The sequence below is a fragment of the Carex rostrata genome, chromosome 14, assembly GCF_964058835.1.
Source record: "Carex rostrata chromosome 14, lpCarRost1.2, whole genome shotgun sequence".
In the NCBI taxonomy this organism is placed as follows: Eukaryota; Viridiplantae; Streptophyta; class Magnoliopsida; order Poales; family Cyperaceae; genus Carex; species Carex rostrata.
In genome coordinates this window covers 7,449,288-7,456,270 of record NC_135931.1, presented here as the reverse complement: position 1 = coordinate 7,456,270, position 6,983 = coordinate 7,449,288, and the positions used below count along the sequence as shown (strand labels likewise).

At 31.4% G+C, this 6,983-nt stretch overlaps 1 long non-coding RNA gene across 1 annotated transcript; it reads left to right on the top strand.

Annotated features, from left to right (window-relative positions):
- The first annotated feature begins 1,762 nt into the window (after positions 1-1,762).
- On the top strand, positions 1,763-4,021 carry LOC144565789 (uncharacterized). Its single transcript, XR_013514969.1, has 3 exons — positions 1,763-2,991; positions 3,105-3,510; positions 3,744-4,021. It is a non-coding gene; the product is annotated as an uncharacterized LOC144565789 (long non-coding RNA).
- The last annotated feature ends 2,962 nt before the right edge of the window (positions 4,022-6,983 follow it).

The following is a 6,983-nucleotide window of genomic DNA, read 5'->3' as shown; positions in this document are numbered from 1 at the left end:
ATCGAACTGATCCATTTAACTAGAAAAACTGAATCGTTTAAACCGAACTTTCTCTGTTCGGCTTAAAACTGATTAAACCGAACCCGATGAACACCCCTACATATAGATTATATTTTTGTTGTCAATTAAAATAAAGAATATAAATAGTATTTTTTTTAGAGAAATGTTCTGGTACCTCGAGCCGTCATACCCGAGCGCGTCCCCCAAGTAGTTTAACAGAAAAAACTTTCAATGTCGTCTAACTTTCATTTCCAGCTTTAATATCAAAACATTTAAAGCTATGTTTATAATATTTTACAATGCAACTCGCAAGCACGTAAATCTTTGTCTGAAATCATTAAAATTCTAAATCTACATAGTTTTAACTCCTAACTACTTTTGTCTTCAAGCCAAAAATGAAAAGATTCATTTCACCCACTCTTTTTTATTTTTTCTCTAATTATTATAATTTATTTTCCCGACGATCCGTGATGAATTTTACTAATCTAAAAATACGAACGTTTTCTATTCAATTTTATCTTTCAAATAAGATCCATGAAGAAATACTTTTGAGTAATTTTCAAGTCATTTGTTTTTTAAAAGTAAAACTCATGAGCACTTTAAATTTTCAAGTTTTTAAATTTCAGTCTACAACCATTAAAATTTTCAAGGCTTTGTACATGAGGTTTATATGCTTTGTAAATGCAGTGTTATTGTTGAGGTTTATATGCTTTGAAATGTTATTGTTGAGGTTTTAATTCTTTGTACATGAGGTTTATATATTTTGTAAATGAGCTTTGTAAATGCAGTGTTATTGTTGAGGTTTATATGCTTTGAAATGTTATTGTTGAGGTTTTAATTTTTTGTACATGAGGTTTATATGCTTTGTAAATGCAGTGTTATTGTTGAGGTTTATATACTTTGAAATGTTATTATTGAGGTTTTAATTCTCTGTACATGAGGTTTATATGTTTTATTGTAGAGACTTAAAGTGTTATTAATGAGGTTTATATGCTTGTAAACAGAGATTTAAATTATTTTGAAACAAATTTAAAAAAAAAACTAAAAGTCACAAAGATTTAAAGTGGTAAAAAAAACGACAAATATAACTCGAAAGTTATTCTTCATGGATCTCATTTGAAAGAGAAAATTGGATAAAAAATATTCATATTTTTAGATTCGCAAAATTCATCACAGATCGTCGAGGAAATAGATGAGAATGACAGAGAAAAAAAAAGTGAGTGAAAGGAATATTTCTGTTTTTGGCTTAAAAACAATAGTTAGGAGTTAAAACTATATAGATTTAGAATTTTAATGCTTCCAGACAGAGGACACACTCGGAGGACACACTCGGAAATTTTGTTTGGGTACAATTATCAGGCTTTTTTTTTTAAACGTACGGATAAAAGGAAAATAATTTTTATATATGTCATTCTGACTTGGTATTTTCTACGGTTTCTGAGTAAGGATAGATGGCTGTTTTCTATTTCTATATGATTGTGATTTTATGAACTTGTATAGAAGTCTAAAATAATGCTTGTTATTCTACAATTTCTCATAATTAGTTATTTTTAATAAAAAAATATGGATAGAAGAAAAATAAATTTTATTTCCTACAATTTCTCAATAAGGATAGCTGGCTATTTTCCACTCCTATAATTATGGTTGCCTACTTGTATAGAAGTATAAAATTGCTTATATTATAGAAGTCCAAAAATATGTGTCATATTTTCATTTCAGAAATAAATATATCTTTTTCAATACTTCAGTAACCATATGGGAAATATGACCATATGAAGAATAGAGAGTTGCTTGCTAAAATGATTATGGTTCATGAATTGTCCATTGTATTTGTGGAATACAAAAGTTTTAATATATTCATGAAATACAACAACCCCCTCTACCAGATAGTGACACACCATAAAAAAAAAGAGTGTAAAAATCTTTGAAAATGAAAAAGACAAAATAAAAAAGATTTTCAGAGGTGTTGATAGGATTTCAATTACAAGTGGTTGTTGGACCTCCAATCAAACCATTGGGTACGTATATGTGTTTGACAGCACATTACATGCATAGATGCTGAATGGAACTTGCAAAAGCGAATCATTAGTTTTAACAAGCTCTCACCACCACATAGTGGTGATGTTATTGCTGATGCTATTAGTGAAACACTCGTGAAGTGGGGAATTGAGGATAAAGTGGGAACAATCACTTTAGACAATGCAACCAATAATGATAAGGCGGCAGGGATTTTAAAATTGAGTTTTGAGTTGCGGAATAAGTTGCATTTCTTAGGGTTTTTTTTCCACATAAGATGTTGTGCTCATATTTTGAACTTGGTTGTTTAAGATGGGCTCAACAAAATTGAAAAGTGTCTTGTCAAGATCAGGAAGCAGTCAAATATCTTAGAAAATCACCGGGCCAGCTTCTAAAATTCGGAGAGATAGCCACTCAATTAGGTATATCCATTGCACGATCCTTGTGCACCGATGTTAAAACCAGGTGGAATTCAACATATCGTATGTTAGATTCAGCACTTCATTACAAAAAAGCCTTTGGTGGATATACCTTGAGAGATTCTAACTTTGAATAGAAGCCTGAAGAGATTGAATGGGAAAAGGCGAAGAAGGTTTGCAAATTGCTTGAGGTTTTTAAGGATGCCACAGATGTATTTTCGGGCACATCCTATCCTACCACTAATCTCTTTTTGATTGAGATGTTTAACGTTAAAAAAACAATTTTTGATGCATGTCATGGTGAGGATAGCTTTACTCAAGAGATGAGCATGGCTATGTATGAGAAGTTCGAGAAGTATATATTGGGGATAAATTAATGTGTTAATGGCAGTGGCTTCCATTCTCGATCCAAGGTTAAAGATGATTTCAATTAGGTTTTGTTATGAGCAGTTGTATCCTAATTGTGAGCTCGAAGCCCGTGTTACCGATGTTTTGGAGAAATTATGAGCCATTTATGAATTATATACAAAGGAGTACATGGCATCTACAGGATCAGGTAATAACAGAAACTTCAATAACAACTAGTATATTGTTGTCAGATTTTAGTTTGTTGTATAACAAAAACTTGTGTTTTTAGTGTGATCTAAAATTTATTGCTTTTCTGGAAAGGTTCCCGACTTGAAGGATCTCCTGTTGTTGTTACCAATACACAAGGTGTGAAGAAAATCGACTTCTGGCAGTATGTGGAGTCTACATGGAATGAGACTTCTACCAATACAGAGCTCGATAACTATCTAAACGAGTCGATTTTTCAGCATAGAGATAAGGCTCCATTCAATGTATTAAAATGGTGGAAGACGAATTCTGTTAGATTCCCCATTTTAAGTAAACTGGCAAGAGATATCCTTTCAGTTCCAATCTCAACAGTCGCTTCCGAATCAGCCTTTTAGTGCTGGTGGTCGTGTGTTAGATGACTACCGAAGTTCTCTGACGAAAGACATGGTTGAGGTTTTAGTTTGTGAGGGTGACTGGATAAGAGCCAATAGAAGTGCGGAGTTGCACACATTACAAGTGAGTCGTCTTTATTGGTTTTACAGACCTTTCATTATTTAATAGGCGCACATATCTTAATATCTTATTGACTTTTCTGTCAAAATCTGAAAGATTCTTCTTTTAACCTTGTTATCAGTAATTGAAAACTAGGATGCAAGCCCAATATTTGAAAAGTACCCTTGCTAGATATGCACATAGCAATTTTTGAATAATTAATATGTTGATGATTGTGTTATTTTTCTCATTTACACCAAGCTTTTAAGGTAGGGGAGACTTTGGATATTCAGGTTCCAATGAGCACACTGAACGTCAATTGATCTTAAAACATTGTGATGTATTTGATTTTGTAGAACACTAATGTAGTTTCTAATCATACTTTGTATGAATTTGGTGTGTAATTAACGTATTTGATGTTGTGATTAATGGAGTTTCTAATTTTACTTTGAATTTGGTTGCGATTTCCATGAATTTGGTGTATGATTGGTAAATTTGACTGTGGAATTGCACTAATGTAGTTTTTAAATTTAATTTGTATGAATATGGTTGCGGATTAATTAATTTGGTGTGTGATGATAATTTATCCTATGAATATAGAAATAAATATATACATAAATTAATATCTATGAATTTCCTTAATTTATGTATTTTTTGGTGTATTTACGTATGTGCAAAATTACCAATTGGGTGAACTTTATACATTATCTAATACACTTGGGCTTTTGGCTCACGAGCTTTTATGAGCCGGCTCGGTTCGCTCGTTGCCAAAACGAGCGAGCCACAAGCCATTTTTTAGCTCGGACTCTAATATTGGCTCACTCGTGACTCGCTCGCTTTCAAAACGAGCGAGCATGAGCTTGATCTAGCTCGCTCTGAGCCGGCTCATTGCCAGCCCTACTTCAGTTGACAACGTTAGGTTATCGATAAATCCTTTCTTCAGTAAAATTCAAACGTGGATAATTATAATTATTTTTTATTTAAAAAGGACCTAAGAGTTAATAATAGGAAAAATTAACTATTTGTTTCCTGCTTCGTGACAATCTAAAAGCCATTTTGTACGGGAGGCAAAGTTAGAGATATTTAATTATTTATCGAGCAAGATAAAATATTAAAGATCATTGTTACATTTATTTGTATTTTTTTAACGTATTATTTTCCATAAGACCAATACATATTCTAATTTAATTTATAACGCTTTTTTATGGTTATCGTTAATATATGAGCATGGAAGTAATAATGTTGAAGCTATTGTGTTATTAAAAAATTAATTGCGTTAGTATCAGCACTCCATCATAAATGTTTTTTGAAGCTATCAATGGCAGCTCTCTCATAAGAAAGAAAAACAGAGGACCAGAGGTGGTTCCAAACTTCCAATTTTTAGCTTGATTTGATTTTTTTTTTCTATGGACTAGAGCCTAGTAAGTAATGTCATTCATTGTCAAGAGTTTGGCTCTTTTTTTTCTTCTAATTATTAATATGAAATCTTAAATAATCTAGGAGTTCATATCTACAGCATTAAATGCCGAAGATGATTTTGTTAAATGACTGGAACCGATACTTATCTTTTGCATTAACAACCCAGGATGAGTTGTTGACAAGTTAAATCAATATAATCTTTCTGTTACAAATTCGATATCGTAATTTCTTTTTCATCGAGAGAAGAGGTCTGGATGGGAAAAATAAATGACTAATTTGTTTACTAGAAAATTGGATGATGTGGCTAGTTACAATTTTGTGAAGAGCTTATTAGCTCTAATGGAGAATATTCCCATTATAATCAAATTTTGTAGAATAATTATAATCATCCCACACCCCTATCTCCCATTTATCTCCGCACTTTTATTAAAGAAAAATTGTACTATGGTTCCAGTAATTATATGATTCCCCTTTTTCAACTGTCACACTTGTCTTGCATTAACCTTCATAAATATAAATACTAAAATATAATAAATTAATACTTGCATACACAACTTGATATGACCACATATTTTTCAGCCCACAATGGTCCCCGCGTCAACCTTCATCAAATGAATAGTGGGGACCTCACATCCCCGCATCAGCCTTCTCCAATTGTACATGCGTTAACTTTTCTCTAACAAAAATAATTATATGTAAAAAAAATACTTGTAATAAATACTCCGGTGCATAGGTACAAATACTTGTAATACTTGATATTAATATTTTCATATGTCAATCAGTATCATATGTAAAAAAATATTTGCAAGTATAGGTATAAATGTTTATGTGATGACGAGCCCAAAAGTATGTCATCATGGATCTCATTTGAAAGAGAAAATTGCGTAAAAAAATGTTCGTGATTTTAGATTCACAAAATTCCTTGTAGATCGTCAGAAATATCGACGAGATTGAATGAAGAAGAAAAAAATCTACTTCTAAAAACATGTATGACCCCCTCTATGTAGTTTGAGATTTAATTGGAGAGACAATTATTTAAAATATTCACCTTATAAGCATAAATACTTCCGTTCTTAGGTATAAATACTTCTATACATGGAGATTAATACTTTAGGAAACATATCAATGCTAGAGCTTTTGCAGTCCTCAAGACAGTTATGAAAGTTAAGTATGAAGATAAATGGAGGGATAGAGGGGCGGGAGATCCAATTTTGTAACTACGAAATTAAGGTTTATAACTACATGGTTTCCCCATTACGTCTGCCTCTAATACACCAATAGTTAAAGGGGAGTGCTATATTGAGGGCAACATTTGAAATTTTGAGAGCTGAGAGAAATTTTTAATCTAAATACCGATTTTGTCCTTCAGCTCTCTCTTTCTTATCTTCACAATTAATTATGTCACAATTAATACACAAATCTATTAAGGAAAAAAATAACAAAAAAATTTACTCGTGAAAAAAAGTTAAATTTGGTAACAAACATCTCTCTCTTTATATGCCCAATTATAACCGGTACAACAAAATTCAATTACAGCAATCTGTTTACCACAAAAATAAAAATTACACCTTAGTCTAACTTATTTAAAATTTTGCATTTCCTCTATTCTCCTTTAAAATGAACTCTTAGTAAATACATAATTTCACCATATGAATAACTTTTTTTGTCCTTAGTCAAAGAAACTATATATTATTCTTGGCATTTTTCTGTACTAATGCCCTTCTAAAAAAAACTGTATATTGTATATTTTGAAAATATAAAATTGGATTATAATATTACAAATATTATTTCAATCGAACTTAAAAAAGACATAACTATTTAGTAAATAAGTAGCATAAATAAGAGTGCTACGACTCTCTGCCCCTCTATCACATCAATGTTTTCTAAAATTGTTTTACCAGTTGGTACTGTGGTCGTTACTATTACACCAGTTGGTACTCCTCAACAAGCGCCTGGTTATTTAGCCATAATAGTTGATAAATTTATTTTACCAAAATTACAATCTCACGAAAATAAATCTTTGTAATCAAATTAGGGCTTTACTAATATAAAACAACTTTTTTTGCTAATATGCGACATTTG